The sequence below is a fragment of the Balearica regulorum genome, chromosome 5, assembly GCF_011004875.1.
Source record: "Balearica regulorum gibbericeps isolate bBalReg1 chromosome 5, bBalReg1.pri, whole genome shotgun sequence".
Lineage (NCBI taxonomy): Eukaryota > Metazoa > Chordata > Aves > Gruiformes > Gruidae > Balearica > Balearica regulorum.
Genome location: NC_046188.1, coordinates 43,409,168 through 43,429,820, shown reverse-complemented (window position 1 = coordinate 43,429,820; position 20,653 = coordinate 43,409,168). Strand labels below are relative to the sequence as shown.

At 39.2% G+C, this 20,653-nt stretch overlaps 1 protein-coding gene across 23 annotated transcripts in view; it reads left to right on the top strand.

The window, feature by feature from the left end:
- Window positions 1–20,653, top strand: part of PHF21A (PHD finger protein 21A) — a 130,053-nt gene that overhangs the window by 792 nt on the left and 108,608 nt on the right. For 5 of the 23 annotated variants that reach the window (XM_075754509.1, XM_075754529.1, XM_075754516.1 and 2 more), the window contains exons 2-3: window positions 11,879–12,006; window positions 12,083–12,292. The exons of 7 other annotated variants lie outside the window; for them this stretch is intronic. The gene's annotated coding sequence lies outside the window, so the exon portion shown is untranslated. Of the gene's footprint in view, window positions 1–260; window positions 1,042–11,878; window positions 12,007–12,082; window positions 12,302–20,653 lie in introns of those variants that run through there. 11 more of the 23 variants (XM_075754530.1, XM_075754527.1, XM_075754525.1 and 8 more) reach the window with 8 other exon arrangements.

The window sequence follows — 20,653 nt, the reverse complement described above, 5'->3', positions numbered from 1 at the left end:
TGACACTTGGGGTAAAAGGAGGAGGTGACACATTGGGGTTGGGGGGAGGAGCAGGGGAAGGAGATGACACATTGCACTGGGGATGGGGTGGGGGAGGGAGGCTTATCCCCTCCCCTCCGGTTTCCTTCAGGATGATTATTTCCAGGCCCTTTTCTCTCGGTCGGGTCCTTCGCCGCGATGCTGTCGGGGAAGTTTTATTATTATCTGGGAAATGATGCCGCTTTCGGTGATGGATAATTCGTAGTAAAGCCGCCGCTGCGTTTTTTTTTTTTTTTTTTTTTCTCCCTTCTCCCCTCCTTCCTTTCATTCGTCTTTGTGGCCCGAGCAGCGCCGGGAAAATTCCGTTTCTTCTGCAACTTGTTATTCTGGAGCCGGGCCTGTCCCCCTCTCCCTGGGGCTGCCCTTCCCGCACAGGTACGGAGCTCGGGGCCGGGGCGCCGCCGGGGTTTCCCACTCCTGCTCCGGCACCGCTGCCGGCATAGGGGACGGCTACTTCTTTATTTTTATTTTTTCCCTCCCTCCTGCGTCTGTGTAGGTGGAGTGGGGCTCTATGTGGGACTCTGCCATTTGGTACAGTCCTCTTGTGCATGCTCCTTTCTTCACGTGCCTTTCTGCGGGATTTTTTTTTTTTGGTGGTGGTGTGCGTTTTGGTTTATTTTCTTTCTTTCTTTTTTTTTTTTTTTTATTATTCCGAGCTTTGCTGTTGGTAGAGCTTTTCTGCCAACCACCTCTGCAGTTTGGTGGGAGCTGGCGGGATTGTATGCTGAGATTTTTAGGTGAATTCGTATTGGATTAATGTATGGAGCCCTTCATTCAACTTCTTCTCAAGTGTCAAAAAATGAGGCTATGAACAGATGTGTTTCAATATGGAGAGATTTCCAAGTTCCTAATTCTTGGGGGTGGAGGAAAGAGTGCCATTGGAGAGTGGCTTTTGTTTTCGATTGGTGAACAAATGTCATCACATTTCAGTCACGTGCTGTAATATTCTTTGTTCAGCTATCAAAGTATGATATCTGCTACACCTGTTCCTACTTTTTAATTGTAAGTAACGGTGATTGCCTGCAAATCTTATAATTGTGGATAGGCGCACTTCCCCTCTTTCTCCCCCTCCTACCCCCTGGATGTTTGTTTGGGCCCAAGTGCTGAGCTTGACAATGAACTTTTGTTCACTGTGGAGACTGCGTGTAAAAACGTCCCACTGGGGGTAATAACTTGCGTGTCGCGAGAAAGTTGTGTACTGTGATGTACGGTAGGTCTGAGCGTGGAAAAATCAGGTGGGGATGTGCGCTCAGTAATGGCAGGGCTCCAGTAAGGGATAGGCTCGTTTGGGCCAGTGAAGTTTTCTGAACTGGATGTACTGTTGCTTGTTATCGGGTTAAAGAACAGATACTCCTATATACCCGTGTGGATAGGTAGATATGTCTTTTTTTTTTTTTTTTTTTCTTAGCTGTGGATTTTCAGGTATCACAAGTAAAAAGGATTTTGCCTGTTTACTTTTTTTTTTTCTCTCCTTCATTGTGCTAACTTCTAACAATGAAGACACCTGCTTAGTTTCAGTTTTGTAAGTCAGCTTCCTCTGGTTTTCCTGTGCTTGCCCAGAGCTAGCTGGTGAGGCTGGATATGCTATGTAGCAGGGGAATGTTTAACTTTGATGAAAAGAGGCTTATTTTTGTGAAGAAAATAAGATTCTTTTCAAAGCCTTGGGGAAAAAACCCCACAACAACCATAGAGATCTACAATTCATGACTTCTACCTGGTTAACATGTAATGCTAAAACTTTCACATCAAGCTTGTTAGTGATTGTGTATTATATAACTTTAAATAGTGACATTAAATTACTAGTAAGAACAGGATCTTGAAAGAAAGAAACAAAAAAATGTGCATAACTACCCATATTAGTTGGAGAAGTTAATTACTACACTTTAGTAGAAAGATCACAGGCTTTGGGAATTTTATTTATATCTGGGCATGTTTCACGATAGCTGAATGAACCTGTTTCTTTGGGGGCATTTTTTATTATTATTTTCTAGAAAGGAATTCTGTAGCTCAGTAAATAGAAGTTTAAAAATGTATTTTAAAAAAATAAATGCTTCTCGCATGTTTTTAAACCTTTCAACTTCACTGTAGTAGAGAAATTAGATTATTTTATGATAGTTACATCAGCTAGAAGTTTGAGCTGATGCAGAGTGAGTGTGAAGCAACCTCTTTATCCATTGATTTCATGTTGCATAGTAGCACGTATAGAGTATCACTTCAAGGTCTTAAGAGACCAGTTGTCCAGCAGAAGGTAGGTGCTTGCTCACTGAGTACTTACCACCAGCTGGATGTCAACTATGTCATACCCACAGTTTTTATCTATACTGACCTGAATGACAAGAAACTTGGAGTGGATCCCATTATGACTTTATTAGTTAAATGAAAACTCACTAAAAGCTAACATGGTGTATAAGTCAAAATGTCGTGTTAAGGAATATTTTGTTATTAATAATTATTTTACTATTAGTCATCATAAGATTTCTACCTGAAAGCTTTTAATCTTTGCTCTTCTCTATATGCATCCTGAATTGGATTTGTTGTGAGGCAGAAGGTGGCATTTGAAAGTGGTTTTTCTTCCTTTAGGGAATGAAAATACAAAACTTTCCTTCAAAGAACTTAAAGCAAAAGTAGGAAACTGAAACTTATGCTGCTCGGAGAAAAAATGGTGTTGTGTTTTCCAGCTTCAACAGTAAGATCTCTGCTTTCAGTTTAGGTTTTGTAAAGATCTCTCTTCCCCCTAGGCCATTCAGCTTCAGTTGTGTTTCAAGCATTTGGCCTAAATAGTTCTTACTCCAACTTTACTTCTCTTTTGTAGCGATGAGGTTTTGTGTGTGTCTGTTAAACATCACTGTAAAAATTATGATTTAAAACAAAATAAAAATCCTTGGACTGAATCTGTACAAAGGAGGCAATTTTCATGCATTTTTGTGTTTTCTTTTTTTTTTTTTTTAAATTTAATTTTAGGAAAATAAAACATGTTTTAATGGCGCCTTGGAAAGTTGTGAAATTCTGTGTGCAGTTGGAAAGCTTTAATAGTGAGCCTGGCTATCACTTGGATTGTTCATGCAGTTTGTTTATAATGGTCATAATTGCATCTGAACGCATCATAGCTGCTCAGTTCCTTTATACTTATGCTCAGAGCCCTGAAGAACTTTATTCAGTCAAATGAATTAATACTACTGGAATTTGTTTACAATGGAGATTTCTCTTTCATTTCAATACCAGTTTGTAAGAACCTTGATGGACTATCTTATTTCACATGTTATGGGCATTTTGCACAGGTACCAGAAACTCAAGATGAACATCATGTGAGAAACACATGTCGGTGACTTAATCTTTTTAGTATTGTTTCGGGTTTGTTGTTTGTTGGTTTTGCTTGTTTAAAATCTTCCAGAAAGCACTTAATAGTGTGATAGGGCTTTGCTTTTCGGAGGGCCATCGCATGGTGATGTGAGCCGTAAAGCAGACCGGCCTTTAGGAGAGGCTCCTTGTGTAGAAGGGGCAGTGCTAAAAACCTATTATTGAGCTTCTAATAGTATTTCTTTACTGTCCTCTTCACCCTTTATGTTCACAACTGTGCAGTCACATGCGTAGCTGTAGACTAGAAGTGTAAGACTCCACAAAAGGCCTGGCTCCTGTACGTTCGTGAATTGCCCTTGTTCAATTACTCTGTGCCAGAAAGCAGCTCACATCCTGTTTCTGATGTATTTTAACTGCACAAAGGTTATTTAGGAACAAACTATATGCTGGAAAGGTGGGGCAGTGCGCAAAAGGATTTTGAGATGCCTGCCGAATGCAAGGGGCAAGATATTTACTTCTGTACCCTGTAAATAGAGGGTGAACTGAAGGATAGTTTTTATAGGTATCTTACATTAATATTTCATGTTCAGTACAGCACAAAGCCAGTGTCTGGCTTGTGCTGGTGGTAGAGATATGCATTATGCAGGCAAAAAAGAAGTTTATTTACATTTGAGGGGGGAGGAACTTTGTATTTTCTTATTTTCCTTTTTTTTTTTTGCCTTATTGCAAATACAGTCTCACTTAAAAAAAAAAAAAAAAGCCCCTGTGTTTCCTTTATAAGTTTTAAATAATTTATGGCTCCTGCACCTTACCAAGTTCCTCACTGGATTAAAATTGGTAAAGTTTGATTTTAAGTTTGTTTGACTCTGCTTTTGTTATGTCAAAACCTCACAAAAGCAAAGTGGCGAGTGTAGATATAGAATGGCTATAAAATGTTCAAGAATCAAGAGAGTTTTAAAAAATGTGTGTAGTACTGAGGAAAGGTGCACTGGCATGACAATCAGACTTTACAATTAGAATCACCTGTCCTTAAAATAATTTTTAAAGCTGTAGAAAGTTCTGAAAGATCCCTTCCTTTGGTCTGAGGGGATTGCCATGCCTGTTGCCCTAACAAAGCCCCAACTTTACCACAGAATCTTTTGTTTTAATACTCTGATCATCCCAGGATTTTGAGGAAAGAATGTGGTACTTGGTATAAGCTTCTCTGCAGCATTTATTTTCTGTTTTACTGTTTAATTATTATTTCTGTTGGAATTATGAAGTACCCCGTGCCTTAAAAGCTCTTTGCCTTGCTGGCTTGACTTACTATTCATTCCCTCTTACCTGAGATTTCTTTTTCACTACCATTGCAAACACTCACCCTTTGATTAGAGATTGTACACTCGAAGCATGCTTTAAAAAACCCACCCCAGAAAACAAACACACACCCCCCCAGCCCCCCCCCCCCCAATACTATTACACCCCCACTCCCCCCAGCCCTAGCCTAATGTTTGTTGTTACTGGTGGGAATGCATTTATACATAGTCTGTAAGGAGTGAGGCTCTGCTTAATTCGAGCTCATTGTAGGCCATGTTCACGCAGCTTCTATCCCTTTTTTAATGTCAGATTTCTTAAAATGTATGTTTCCCAAATTCTGCCCTTCCACCTGACAGTACTGCGCTTGTGGGACAAAAGGGAATGTTACCAAGTTCACTTGCTACAGAAATTGTGTTGCGTGCCTCCTAAGTGAGGGACTCTACCATTGCATGTGTAATTAAAAATACGTTTTGAAAATGTAGCCGATGTGTTTCTTGAATGGGAGTACAGATATGTGAATGGTTAAAACAATGAGATTTGAGGCTGTGACTCTGAGATGGTCTGTGCTTGGACTCGGTCTCCAGGCCTGCAAGAGGAGAACTCTAGCAGAGCAGCCGAGCTTACGGTCCGTTTGGTTTTGTTGTTTCTGCCTGCGAAATACAAGCTGTCAGTACGAAAGGGAGAAGGAACATTGATTCCTTCCCTTGTTCCTCTACAACCCTGCAGATCCAAGTGTTGTTAACTATGTGGATCCTGAAGGCAGCATAGTTGCAAATAGTTAATTTAAGAAATCAAGTGGTAGCCTATTGAAGCTCTAAATTGTTTTAACAAAACTTCTGAGTAATCGCAATAATTATTTTCTGATAAGCTGGCTGATAGTAACTATGGCAACAGCTGTCTTTGGCCTATGGACAGTATTGCTGTATTGACAAAACCTTTAGATGCTCCCAAGGCCTCTTGCCTCTATAGGGAAATGCATCAGGATGTCTTTCAGGTGACTGAAGCGTCACCATTTGCCTTTCTGTTGCAATGGGACGCTGTCTTTCTCTTGGGTCAGAGTCTTGGTCCTTTTTTTCTTCTGCGTGTTTTTGCGGGTGCTGCCTGCTAACCTGGAAATGCTGCAAAGACTGTCTTGTTCTACAAGGACTAATGAAACATATAAGTACTTAGATGGAATTATATATGCATATTGTTGTTTTTTAATAATAATAATCCAGAGCTCAGGGAAAAGAAAGGAGGACTTACTCATTTTGATCCCTGGTTGTTTCCTTTCTCGATTAAAACCTTCTTAGAACAGACTGGTAGGGGGAGCTGCCCTTCCCTTTACTGAAGTATAGCGTATTCTTCTCTGAGGCCTACGCTGAGATACAGCTATTTAATTTTCAGCGAAGCACTGCTTCTTTTTGGAAGAGAGGCAAGCTCCTGCTTCAGTACGATTTAGAAATGGAGGAAGAGAGTTATTTGTTTCCAGATTACTAAATTCTGGACAGGGAGAATATGCCCTTCACCAAACATACTTTTCCTATTGATATTCAGAAGAGCACTCTTTAATGTTAATAAATGTAGCTGTCTTGGGGGGAAAAAAAAATTCTTACTGCGCTTCAGTGTAAAGATGTTAAAAAGCCACGACCCATTCTGCATGTTTGAAAGTAGCTAAACTGCTGATTATTCTTCAGGAATTATTGGTTAGGTGACTTGTTATTTTTACTGAAATCTTAGTCCTCTTAACTTTGATGTATGGGAACTGGATATTGATCCAGCTTACCTGATGATTACGAGCAGTGGTTTCCCTGTACAGTATGTGTATGTTGTGTGCTGGCCCGTGGAAGCGTGCAATATGGCCTACATCTGGTCTCATCTTCGGTAAGAATGTGGTTCGTGGAAACTACAGGCCCCAGTATGCAGTGCTGTGTTTTTATCTGGATAGCTTGCCTGGATTGTGATATACTAATGCATCCTGGGACCTGTAGTTTTCATAAGCAGAAGTCGGAGACTCGGGGAGCCAAGTGAAAGATGCTATAATGTTCTAGGGACTGAGTCGCTGATACCATGTGCCGTTCTTAGTTGGTCAGCTTAAACCTGTGCTGCTATTACTGTGCAGCAGGGCGTATTTTTATTTACAAGTCAAAGACAGTTTATAGTTGGGTAGTGTGTTTAGGGAAAAGCAGTCGATGAAAGAAGTCTTCCAACTGCCTATGTGTTTTTGTACAAAGAATATATTCATAACTGCACTAATACCTTCATTTGCTATTGCGGGTATCCTGTTCGATATTCTGGAAACTCTTAATCTTTCAAGGCAGCGTTATGGATGGAAACATTCAGCAGAAGGCTTCCGTTACTGGCAATATGGCTGCCACGTTCTCCTTTCAAACTGCTGCCCAACTGTCACAGTGGGCTTCTGTCAAAGCGAAAGGGGATTTGAGTGGCTTTTTACCTGCTGAGGTCTCACTTCTCTGCCCTGTTTCTTGGGGTTGAGCAGTGACGTGGCTGCCTTATGCAGCAGAGCAGGGGAGCCCGTTTGTCCCCTGCTGTGGGGGTTAGTGACGTCACTGCTGGTTACCAAGGAGACGCAGGGTCTCAAACTCAGGTATTGGCAGGTGCGACCAGAAGCAGAGCACATCTGGCAGTTTGTCTGGTGTGTTTGAGCCCTGACCGCTACGCTTGAACTCGAATTGGACTCGTATCAAAGAAGGTGAAGTGTTTATGGAGTAGGGGTAGAGGAATAGTAACTTTCAGAACGCTTGGGGTTTTTTATATCCGTAAGATTTGTGTATTTTCACGCAAGAGGTTAACTAATAACGTTCAGTGGAATTTGCTAGAGTTAATGTGGACATTGATTTCGGTTGTTAGGCCAGTAGCAAGTTTAGTATTCGCTGTAGTCTTGTGTGCCATGCTTTGGATACTGCAGTTGTCTTAAGTGTTTGCTCACTTAAAAATTAACTTTAACTGATCCCAGTCAATTTCTTTGTTTTTCAGTTTGTGTGAGATAATAATAAAAAAAGGTTTGTATTTAACTGCTGAACAATATGAAATAAACCTTTTTGATGTTTTCGGAAGAATTAATTAGAGCTCCAGTCTTGCAAAAAGTCATGTGTATTTTACTTTAAGTCCTGCAGAAGTCAGAGAGAATATCTGAATGCCTAAAAATGGAACCTATATAAGTAGTAGTAGGATCAAGGCCTCCAAACTATTAGTGTTGGAAAGTAGCTTCTTTGTATTTTTGTATTCACCACAATTAGCTTATATCTAGGTCTGTGTGGCAAAATTATTCTTTTAGTAAGTGCCCAGAAATTCCACTTATTATAAATTGAGTTCATATTTGCTTCATAGTTGTGCAAAAAAAAAAAAAAACCACCAACAAAAAGTTGCTCTCACCTTCACCTGTACAGATTATAAATATGACAGATACTTAGGTGGTAATAGCTTCTTTGAGGCAGGGGATGTATTTTGTCAGCACTGATGCGTTGTACATGCTGTACATTGCTGACACTTCTGTTTAAAACTGATACAGAAAGGTAAATCTATACAGAGATTCATCTAAAACCTTACATATGCTGTAACTGTAATAGAGTTTGTAAACAGTTAGTAATATAGTTTTCTTTAAGTGTTCCCAACCCCTTCATAGCCCATGTGGAGCAAATTGCTGACAGGACACATGGTTAGCTGAAATAGTTACTATTAGTATATTGACATGATTAGAAAGGCTGTCATTGTTGCTGTGCAAGGATGAAATTCCCTCTCATTGACTGATTGGGCCTACACAACAGGCAGGAGAAGAAACCAAGATAAATCTATATGTAGCAGAACGATGATGTATCTTGTCCTTCAAGGACGTTTTACCCTCTGTAGAGAGCCTGCGACAGTGCCCTTTGTAACACTGCTGTATCAGGGTATTTTAGATAAGGAATGTGGGTAACAGGGATGTACAAAAGGGTTTGATGCATCGTTGTAAAGAAAAACTCCTCTATAAGTATTTCTTATCTCGTAAGAGCAAATATGTCCTGATCTGCAAGAAAATCCTGGCCCTGTGCAAGTCAATGAGAAGCTTCCCAGTTGAATCAAGAGTACCAGGATTTCATTCTTTTCCCTCAAAAAGGTAGTTTTAAGTGGATTTTGCAGGGCTGAAGCACTTGACAAAGTTTGAAGAATCTGGTGTCTGTTTAAGATGCTGCTGCTGGCCTTTGGGGGATCTTGCACCAAGTACTTTGTTTCCTAGTGTCTTTGCTGTTCCTTTAAGAAGTGGATAATATTGAGCCCCTGTAATGCTTTGTAAGAACTTAAGAATCTATTTATTCAGGGTTTTTGCTTAATTTGCTAACACGACAAAATTTTACATCAAGGACTAATTTCTGGCTTTCATGCATCCAAGGAATACTTTTTGTCTCTGACTCTTCCTTCTTGCCAGTGTGACAAAACTACCCCAATTAAGATGTTGAGTTTGAAATTTGAATAACCTGACTTGTGACGGATTAGAAAACAAACCAAACAAAGCCCCTACAAAACCCTAGCACCTCCCCCAACTAACAAACCTTTTCCATAACTTTATAAAAGGATTACAATGGCCTATATTACTAATAACAAAGTTTTTTTGCGAATTTGCATCTAGCTGGAGCTCCAGATACCTTACTATTTCACTGCTGCTTAGCTTGCAGTAATCATTTCTGATAAGCATCTTTATCATGTAAATCTATTGTGCGTAGCATGAATTTGTGGTATTAAGGATGCTCTTGTCGGCGACCCCAAACGGAAAGGATGTGGCTACCTGACCTTCCCTTATTACCCTTTGAGAGTACATTCTGGTCAGGAATAAATTGGGAAGCACTAGCAAGGTTTACGCTGTTTCTGAATACCAGGTACCTGCCCTTGAGTCAACCACAATCCTACTCCCAAGGAGGAATCCCACCATGCCCCTTATTTTGCATTCGAAGACAATCCTGCTGAAATCAGTGGATTTGTCCCCATGAAACTTGTTTCAGAATCAGAGACTTGGTTTCCATTTCCCACCTGCATTTTGGCATATTTTACCAGCTGTACTTTTTCTTTGAATTTCATCCTCTGAAGTAAACATGGAAATCTCCCCCTTCGCATAATTCTCATCTCTGTATGGCAATTTCTTCTTGGCTTAAAACTCAGTGTCTTCTCCCACCTTACTTCTTGCAGGAATTATATTTGGATGCCTGGCTGTTGATGCAGAACTCTAATAGATTGTGCAGTGTATAATTTAATCAAATGTTTTTTCCTGTGATGATGAGCTGCAGTTTTTTGCAGCCAGTCAAAACCTGATGTTGGCCTGTTAAATGCATGCTCCAGGTTAGTTCCTCACTGTAGTAACAGTATCTTCTCAGCTGCAGAGTTGATCAGTTCAGCATAGGTCTGTGTGTGAATACCAGTACCTCAAGTTGTTGTTTTGCACTGACATTGTCATTGCCACAAAATTGCGTGAGCAAAAATACTGATCTTGGGCTCCTTCCTGATGTAAGATAAACATGTATGACTCCTCAAAAGTTGGGACCTTCTTTCTGGTTTCCCTTTTCTAACTTAATCTTACCCTTCTCTGCCCGTGATTGTTTTTGTCCAAATACGCTGATTTTTTTTTCCTTATGCCAAATATATTGTTAATATAATGGATGATTTCATGATCATGTATCATAAGCCATCTTACTCTAAGACTTTTGAAAACTTAAACTAAGGAAAGGGACAAGTATCTCTTAAATCCCTGTTGGTTGTATGTAGAAAGTACTATATGTGAGACATGTCTGTATTTTTCTCTTGGATATATCAGAAACTCCTGCAGCTTCTTCAGGAACTCCTGCGTAATACAGGAAAAGTGGTAAATACAATCTGTATGTGTTTTCCATAATTTTTGCCATTTTCCCACATACGCAGGATAGGTTTTAAGCCTTCAGCTATGCAACCTCCATTGTGTTGTGATTAGGTTTTTGTTTTCTCTACAGTGCTTTCCATGCTATGGTCTTTGGTAGTCCAGTAGGCAGTAAGACTTGTATGGGCTTCTTGAGGATCAGAAGTTGTATTAGAAGGGACTTAAAGTCATGCAATAAACTTTCATGTATGTTTCTGGTCCTCATATGGCTTTTTTCCACCTCTACTGTGTAATAACCGGAGTCTAAACTGAGAGAAGCTAGAGTTTTTCTCAAAGGGTTTTAAAAGGAAAAAAAAAAGCTATCCTTGAAACAGCAAGGAGAGGAATATGTAAGGACCATGTGATGAAAGGAGCGCATGAGAATTTCTCTCTGTACGTGTGAGGAGAGAGATGTGCTTAAACATTTTTTTTCTAGCACAGCAATAGGACCATTAAAAATCTGGGCATTAAATTTTAGATAACAATTTGTTTAAAGAGTAACTTTGCAAAGAAGTTACTGTAATGATGGGCACTACACTGATACCACAGTAGTGCAGTGATTGTAAACATATCATTGCGAGTGTTGGTCTTGGATACTACTGTGGCATACGTAGTACTAGTTTGGTGCCCCACACAGTTTTGTCTCATCTTAATGTCTGCTGTTACGGTAAGCCTTCTTGCTGTGTGGTGGCCGTCTCCATCTTCTCAGACGCTGTTGGAGAGGGGCTGTTGTGAATGTGGAATCAGTTGGTCCCAGGAGGGCAAGTGAAGGATGTGGTGATGTTGGTGTGAGGGGATGTGAAAGAGTGTCCCTCAGCAGCACGTTACTGCCTTCTCCTCTGGGTGAAGCCCCTGGGGAGTAGGTCCTGGCTCCTTGGGAATAAAAATAATTTCATGGAGAAGGAAAATTGAATGCCACTAGCAGCCTCCTTCAAACTGCTGATCATTTTAAAAAGCATAATCATACCATACTCTGTGATACCCTTTCACACTCTATTGGCATTGTGAAAGTTGAAAATGGTATTGCCTTTCAGTTGGTTATAGTAGCCACTAAAAAATGGATAAATCTACAGTTTAGCCTTTCTAGTTCAAGTAAACAGTCAGTTAAAAATCCATGGCAATCAGTGCAAGTAAAAATGTTTTGGACACTTTGGTTTTTCTTGTAGCTGAAGTCTGCTTTCATTGTACAGCAGTCTTGCACTCAGCTTTTCTACCCTTGAACACTAATTGTATACTTATGTGATTCCATGTTAGATTGGCACAGTGATTCAGTGTTATGTTTATGTGATATAGCATGTAAATCTTTTTACTTATATTGAATAATCATGGTTTTGAGATGAAAGGAACTTGTATTAAGTGTATGGTTACTTGAATTCTTCCTTTCAGATTAGTGATTACCATCAGTACTCCCACACTGAGTGTGACTACCCCAGCTACAAATACCATTCTCCAGATGCTACAGTTCCCATTCGTGTGCTTTTGAGAAGGAAGAAAAAAAAAAAGGCTTTTAAGGGGTAAGGAGGGAGAACATAATAAAAGGGGAAGAGAAGACAGAATTTGAGGTTGATACCTGTGCCTGTATATTTACAGGGAGCAGCGAGAGCCAGCTGACTGGAACGTAGGGGAAGGAAGATCGGAGCACATCAGTGAAATAATTTTGGAGTGCTTCCTGTTGACTTGTTAATACTGCATGGAATTTGGCCCAGGCAATCTGCTGTTGTGAATCAGCATAGTTTATTCACTTGAGTATAGGTGTGCCTGTTTATTATTTGAGAATCTGCTCCACTTGAAAGATAACAGGTCAGTCTGGTAAGTAGTATTGTTCCCATGTTTCAGATTAGAAACTGAGGCAGAGAGAAATTGATTTATTCCGCATTGCAGTAATTTTATTGGAGACCTTAAGCTAGGAACAGAGGCCCTCGCTTGTGTGTTTAATCTAGTAAATTGCCTGCTTCCTTCTAGTCCTGAATCTTGCTATGTTGTGAGCAAAAACGAGCCTAAAAATGATTTATTGATTAAGTATGAGTGGTACCAATAAGTAGTGCTTGCCCCAAAGGATGTGAGACTCCTGTGAAACTGATTGTACAAAATAAATAGGGTACTTTGTTTTTGAAGTTTTGGACGTACTTTTTTTTTTCATGAGGTTACCTTGGGTTGAAGGAAAAGTAGATGTTTGAATGGGGATGGGAGACCTGATGCATAGATAATGATTAATAAATGTGAATTTGAAATCCAGTGAAATCTGAGTTGCATAGGTAAGCACTGGTGCCAAGAAACAGTCCTAAGTTCTGCAGAACCTGAAAAAATATAGAAGAAAGATGGTGGCAGCTGTTGTTGAAATTTTTCTGTTTCTCTTTCTGGCTCTCTTGCGTTATACTACGGTTAATACAAGAAATTGCATATTACCATGTAGGCATGATTATGATTTTACATATACTGTTACATGGGCGCATACCATCCTAAATGTATCCAGAGGGTCAGAGTTAAGGTTTAGTGCTTACATTTACCAAATTGAAACACATCCAGAATGTACTTTGTCTATGACTAGTGTGTGAATGAAGTTCCAATATCTTTACTGCATAATATCACTGCTTCTGTATCATACTTTCAGAGTCTGGTACAAAGGACTTAACATAGCTAGTTGCGTGGAATGTGCACAGCAAAAGTAATACTGAGTAACTAGTCTCATCAGTGCTGAAGTCTTAACTACTTGTTGAAACTATTCTGTGTATAGCTTATGTGAGCAGAATGCTCCAATCCTCCCAAGTGAGTATTGTTGAGGGACAGATATCTTGTTCTGTTAATTTGGGCAAACCCCTTTTTCAAGTGGAAAATCAGTAGAGTCAGCAATAACCAAATTTCTGTATCTGTCCCAGTTGGCTGGGTCCAGCATTGCTTCCACTAGCTCTTTTAGTGCTGCTTAATAGGGACACTATATTCCAATGCAAACCTGAAAGATATGGCTTCCTTCTTGTTATGTGCCTTGCTGTCTTACTGTAAATAGCTCACTTACAGGTGTGAGTCTAGTGTTTAGAACTCCATGTGATTGATTCTGTGACTACCCATGGCATTAGGCTCTTGGGCTCTGGTGGGGTATTACATCATGTTCTGGAGTGTCTCTTAATGGCACTGCTTGTGGTGTCTGCTGGTGTCTTAGAGTATTTGTGGAGATCAGGAACTTTGGCGTATGCCCCTTTAATGTTTCATTAGAGTTGTTCATGGTTTGAGATTCTGGTTCTGCATAAGCCTGGGGTTGACTTTTGGCAGTAAGCTGGTTTAGTACACTCTCTTTACTGAAATGTTTTTATATTGTGCCTTCTCAACTCTGTAACTGTGGAGACAGCTTCAAGGCCAAATACAAGGCAACTTCAGTAACTACTGCATCTCATACTTTATGATGTGACTTCTATGAAGTAGAATTCTGGTTTTGGTGGTCTCTTGATTTATAGATGGTTGTAATGAAACTTCCTGGTGTATCTTCTTGTGTTAACAATTTAGTGATGGGCGTGCTTCTCCTGTTCATGTGCAGTCAGTCCCACTTACATCACTACTGCTTACTGAAATGATGTTTCTAAAATAATTCTCAGGTATATTGCCTTGGCATTAAAGGCCTGAGATCCAAAGAGATATTGTGGGCTGGCACTGTGTTTTTCAGAGAGAATACTTTCAATTATTGTTCACGTTGCCAAAAGAAACAGTTCTACTTTGTATGCCAGTGTCATGGAAATGTGAAGTAAACCAACATGAGAACTGTATTGCACTGGAAAGGTTAGCCTGCATCATCACTAAGACCAATGGCTTGGAATTGCAGGCAAATGGGCATACATCTGGAGACATCCATACAGTTGTCCAGTTCTTCCTCCATCTCCATGCAGCATAATGTGTGAGAAGAGAAGAAGATACATCAAAATCATTGCCTGCATTTGGGAATATTTTGGAATCAACTGGGTTTTCCTGTGTAGTAGTTGAAGTATCAGCAGATATGGGGGAAAACAGAAACTCCCCTGGAACTTAGGAGGAGAGCAAGAGAATAAGCAATTTTTTTTTTTTTTATTTTATTTTGAGCAAAAAATGTGAAAGAGATTTGAGAGGCTTCTTGGTCTGCATGGAGCTCTCTTACACCTTGCTTGGTACTAGAATTTGCTCTCAGTGAGAGATGGGGGACTTCAGAAGAAAACTTTCCAAGTTATGTATCTGGAAGACAAATTATGCATCTGTGATGGGCTTTACTGGTGGGATGGAGAAGAGAAATGTTGCCCCATGGATGACCAGCAGAAGCACTGAAGGATGAATAAACTTGGTACACACACACACACACACACACATTATTATTAAATCTTCTTGTGGTTCTCTTGGGGATGCCAGCAAATTCAACCTGAAACATTCAGCCTATGACAGCATGGAGTGAGAAAAGATCTAGTAAATCTGAAGTTCCCAACTACAAATACAAATGCCAATTTCTTTGAATTGTTAGTTTGTAGTGCTATTTGTTGCCTGTGTAGTTTGCACAAATGATCTTTAGGATGACAGGGGCATTATGTTGCTGTTTTCTTTCAGCAGGACCAATTTCAATGCTATTACTGTCCTGTATAACAACCTCCCCTCACAAAACAAAAGGAAAGAACCCCAAACCAACCTGTATGATTTCATATGCAGAATGTTATTTAAATAACAAAATGATACTATCCCCAATGTGAAATCAAAACAAAATATAGCGCAGCTCGAAATTCTTATTTTGTTGTCTTTTTGTGTGACTTAAGAGATTTCTCATGTAAATTGGATCATGGTCAGCTTTGTCACCAGTATAGCTGAGCAATAATTTTGTTCAGGCAATGTCTGCATCTTCATGAAACTGATCACTAAACTTCTGCTCTTTCTTATACGTTTTTATCCTTGATACTTGCTTTTTCCTGATAAGGACAATAAGCTTATTGGGTACATCCATCTTCATCTTACTGCCTACAGCAAAACTGAAAGGTGGTGTATACTGGGCACTTGGTTTGTTTTCCAGACCCTTCATTTCCAGACCCGTTGTAATTTGTGCTCTAGAAAATGAAACTTCTATGTTTCTCACAGATTGAGACCTGCTTGTTTATCCTACATGGCTTTCAGCTTGGTTATCTTCAAAAGCTCATCTGTCAGAAGAGAAGGAAGCTGACAGTGATGAGAGAGCAGACATTCACCAAATTGTTTAGGCAGTACTTTCTCGCAGGATTAGCAGTACTTCCTAGCAGAATTCTGTTTGTCCTGGGCCTCAACTTGAGGTTATTCATTTTCTACGACAGTAGTACTTCTTCAGCTAGACCTCGTAATTAAAAAAGGAGAGCATCCAGTACCGCTCCAGGGTCAGACAGGACCTGATGACTTTGGCAAGTTCAGTTTTCTTGGAGAGGAGTCAGACATTCATCTACATACTCCTTTGCATCCATTGGTTCAGGACATCTTTCCTCCGGTCAGCTGGGAGGAAGCCAAATTGTTGCCAATCTTAAATGGGTCTTGGCAGTTTTTCCAGCAAACATCCATGGCTTATGTTTAGTGCTGCTTTCCAACCTTCTGGGTCTTTCTCAGTTAAGAGAAATTAACTGCCTGAATCTCCTTGGGTTGACATCCTGATTAGTGATGGACTTATTATAGGAGAATTTTTCAGCATTCTGATGAGTTATATAAAAACAAAAAAACCCCCCATGCCCTTGAATATTTGATCATGTCTTTATTTCAGTGTTTCATTATGTTACGCAATAGAAACAAACCAGTTTGATTACTGCTTCAGAAGTTACAATTTCTCCTTTTAACATTACCTGCTTGAACTATAGCCTGGTTTATTTACCAGAAGATCCAACCTCCAAACCAACCCAAGACATATACCAGTATGGCTGCTCAATGTGATTAAATGTAAGAACTAACATACTGTGCTGGACCAAATGTCCATCTAATTCAGCATCTTGCCTTTATCAGTGGCCAGCAGCAGCTGACTGAATGGCGTAGGAAATGGTTGAATTCTGTCAGCTGCTGAAATATTAACAGTAAATTTCTGACAGACACTTGTTGAGCTGCTGACTGAGATGGAAGCTACATTTGGGCTATTGCACTGTGAACAGCAACATCAAACTACTTATAGGTGAATTTGCTGCCTTTTTGAACTCATTTATATCCGTGGCTTCTATAGTGTTCCACAACAGCACGTTCCACATGGTTTAACTGCATTTTCTGTGTGCATGGTGGGTTGATGCAAGAAAAATAGTTTCATTTGTTTTAAATGTGCTCCCCAATTGTCATTCCTCTCTGTACCATTTCTAGCTCTCACCTTTTTGAGGTGGAGCAGCCAGAATTACGTGCAGTGTGCATCACCTGTTCGTTCTCTGTTCTAATACCTTCTGAGATTTTTCTCTGACTTTTTGCTGCTGGGAGTTGAACTGTTTGCTTGCAATAATCTCAAAATCTTTTTTGTAAGTGGTAATGCCTAGTTTAGACTCATTGTTGTGTATTTATAGCTAGGGTTATTTTTTCCTCCAAGTATGTTACTTTGCACTTGTTGACACAGGATAATAAAATGACAAATGAAAATCAATCATTCAGTATTATCAGATCCTCTATAAGTCTTTGAAGTTTGCTTTAATTTTAACTATCTGGAATAATGGAAAGCATCATAATGTCTGCAACCTCCCTTTTTGCCAGATCAGTTAAAATTACGTTCACAGACTGAACCCTGATCCTTTTGATGGTTACTTCCCAGTTTTTTGACTGTTTAATGTTTTATTTTCCATCTTTTAATATAGTCTTAAGAAAGGGGAAGGTCCTCTCATAGTTTGCTCTACGGTGGTGTGAAATGTAGAAATGGGTTCACCTTCCTTTTGGTTTTGTTGCAACATGGTGTTTGAACCTTTTGCTGTTCAAGATGTATATATTCCAGTGTCTCTTTTTTTTTTTTTGCTTTGAAGTTGGATGTCCAAAAACTTCATTTCATTAAGATTGTAATCTTCTATATGAATGCTTAGAAGAGAATGTTCCTCAGAGATGTGGGTGGTTTGATTTTTTTATTTTTATTTTTTAATAGTTTAAACGGCCAGTGCTTTGTAAGCTTAGTAACATAAAATATATCACCTCTGGAAGGTAGTGGCATTTCCTGCCACTATCTTTCAATTCTTTCCTCTTCCAGTTTGTGGAAGTCCCTGTCTTCCCTTTTTAACCAAGTCTGTCATGTTTTTTGTCATGACAAGCTGTAAGTTTATTTTTTGCATAAATATCAAGAATCCACTGCTTATCTCTTTTTGTCATCTTAGTAGGATTTTCATAGCTTTTATTTGAAACAGAGTTGAAAGCTAAAACTTTTCACTTGCCCAACATTGTTCTCAATGAGGGATATTGTGATCAGTTTTAAGGCAATTTGACTGTTCAGGCAAAGGGCAGATGTTAACTCCCATAGGTTTAATCCTTGTTTAACTAGAACATCTCAGTTTGATTTTGGAGGACTTTGTATTAACTAGTTGAACTTCTAGGAAAGTGGGAACAGACACTTTTCAGAGAAGAAATATTGCTAGAAAGCAGTGCTGCTTTTGATTATTATGCTTCTACATGTGAATTTACCTTTTCCTTGCTGCTGTAAGTATTGATTGAGGATTAAATAATTAGACTGAGTAGTACATGCATTCTTTCTTATATCTAAGGGGCAGGAAGAAGGGCTATGACAGACACTCCTGTCCGGAAGACTTCTAGCCTGGAGGACAAGACGACTAATGCTTCATGTATGAACAGGCAGATGTGACATCCAGACTGTAACAATTTACCCGCTGGAGGAATTCCATCCTTTACTTCAGCTTTGCTCGCTGTGTATGGATTGTGCAGATTTTCAGATATCTAGGTGGCTTAGTTTATTGTTGGGGGAATCAACCCTCTTTCAACCTCCTTGCTATTTGTGCATTTGGTAATTTGAATTATAGTTTTACATTATTATATTTGGAAGCTCTTAGCAGCTTGTGCTCTTGTGTGGGTGCATACTTGTGATGCTTCACAAGTTGTGGAAAAAAATTTTTTTGGTAGGCTAGTATTAATATGTTGTGGAATTTGAACAGTCTTCTAGTGCACTGTGTGACTGCAGCAGGAACTTAATAACTGAAAAAAAAGTTTAATTCATAAAAATTACTGTTATCTTGGCTGCTCGTATAAGAACTTTTATGCAGATTTTGAAAAAGTAAGACTGACAGTTTTAGATGTTCATGAATGAGAAGTCTGAATAATGTGTTTTGGTTTTGTAGCACATGTAACCTAAGCAGCTGGAGCTTGCTTCGGTTCTCTGTCTCTACCTGGAAAAAACATTTTTTTGTGTATTAGTGAACTTTATTCAGACACTTCTAAAAACATAGAAGCCAAGAAATGAATATTTACATTGTTATAAACCAGGTTTCATTATTGTGGGTTTGTATTTGGAACATGAAACACTGTAAGTGACTTGATAGAGGCTGTTCAAACAAACTGGTTCTGAAATTGGCAACACGTGCTACTCCTGATCCCAGGATCCTTTGGTCTGTTCACTAAACAACTATCCTGTCCTCTTAAGGAAAAAAATACTTCTTAGCATCCTGCCTTCTTTCAGGACTGGGGCCTGTAGTGTGTATGAAAGGATGATATACAAGCCACTTCCCCCACAGAACCTGTGCCAGATATTATGTGCTTGTTAATGCAACTTGAGAAAATAGAAAGGGCTGAAATAATTGAAATTCTTAATGTTTCTCCAATAGATGATTTGAAAATACACCATTTAGCACCGTTTAAAATGACAATAGGGACTATTATTCACTAGGAGTGACTTCCCAGACATTAAATGCCTCTTGTTTTAGAATTCTTTAAAATGCGTGCGTTTTGTTTTAGGAACAGAAATACCTCCTGCCTGGTACAAAGATATATGTTACCTTGCAGCAGAGCGGGCTGAAAAGGGTGTGGAGAGTGGTGTCCTCCTGCTTTTCCTTCCTTCTAGGGCAGGTCTTTCTTGGAAGACAAGGGACTGAAATAAACCTTGTAATTTAGTTCAGGTGTGTTGTGCAGGACAGAGAGGGGGAAATGGCTGCTCAGATTTCGAGATCAGAAAACAAATCTGTAATGGGGAAGAGAAAATAAGTCTTTCCAAGGTGTGTATATAAACTTGTTCTCACTTCTCCATCTTCTCTTTGTTGGTTGTTGTCTAATAGTGAGTTCCTTAGGACTCTGTCATAAATGTTTTATGCATCAAGTGTTGTGAGGGTTTCCATTGCAAGGAGCTAGTTAAATCACTGTTTAAATAATTGTATGTTTTAAGAAAAGTTGCATATACTCCGGTTTGTCTGGGAAATATTTTAATTTTTAATTGCTGTGGACTGTTCCTTGGAAGACACAAAATGATTTTTTTTGGGGGGGGGGAGGCTGGTTTTGTTTTGGATTTTTTTGTTTTGTGGGGTTTTTTTTTGGTGTGGATTTCTTATTTTTAAAGAAAAAGTACAATAAAACCATTTTTGCCTCTACTATGCAGGTAGAATGTGCATTTCTCTACCTACCTCTAAGTCTTAGTGTTCTTAGATTATTTTTTTTTAATGCAGTATTCTGATAAATATTTGACCTGCAGAATGTTACCCCTTTTTTGTTTGGCTTGGGGAACATGAATTTTGAGAATTCATCTTTAGTTCCTGCTGTCGTGTGTCTCCAGTAGTTTTGTGTCAGTCTCATGAGACTGTATTGCATCAAGTACTTTACCCAAAATGTCATTCAGGTTAAAGCTGTTAAAAAATGCAGTTTTTACCTCAGTGTTGTTCCATCTTGTCTGGATGAGAAAGTTCATGCTATAAGGAGACAAAATTTTTTTTTTTTTGTCTTTAACCTGGGTGTTGCAAAGCTACAAGGTAGACAGGAATTCTAAGAGCTGAAAAATATTGAATTAGGTAAAGTAAAAGGCTTTAAAGTAGTTGTCAGAATGGGATTAACCTGGCAGAGAACTAAAGTTCTCTATAAGAGAACTCTTAAGGTACTCGGGCCACCACTTAATTGCACTTTTATTTAATAGTTTTGTATGAAAATAAACAGAGGAGTAAGGAATTGGTGTTGAGAGAGAGAAATGTGTGAATATTGAACCACTGTTGGACTTGTCTATCTGTTGAGAGAATGGGGAAATCTGAATGTTCACAGAGCCCAGCAGGA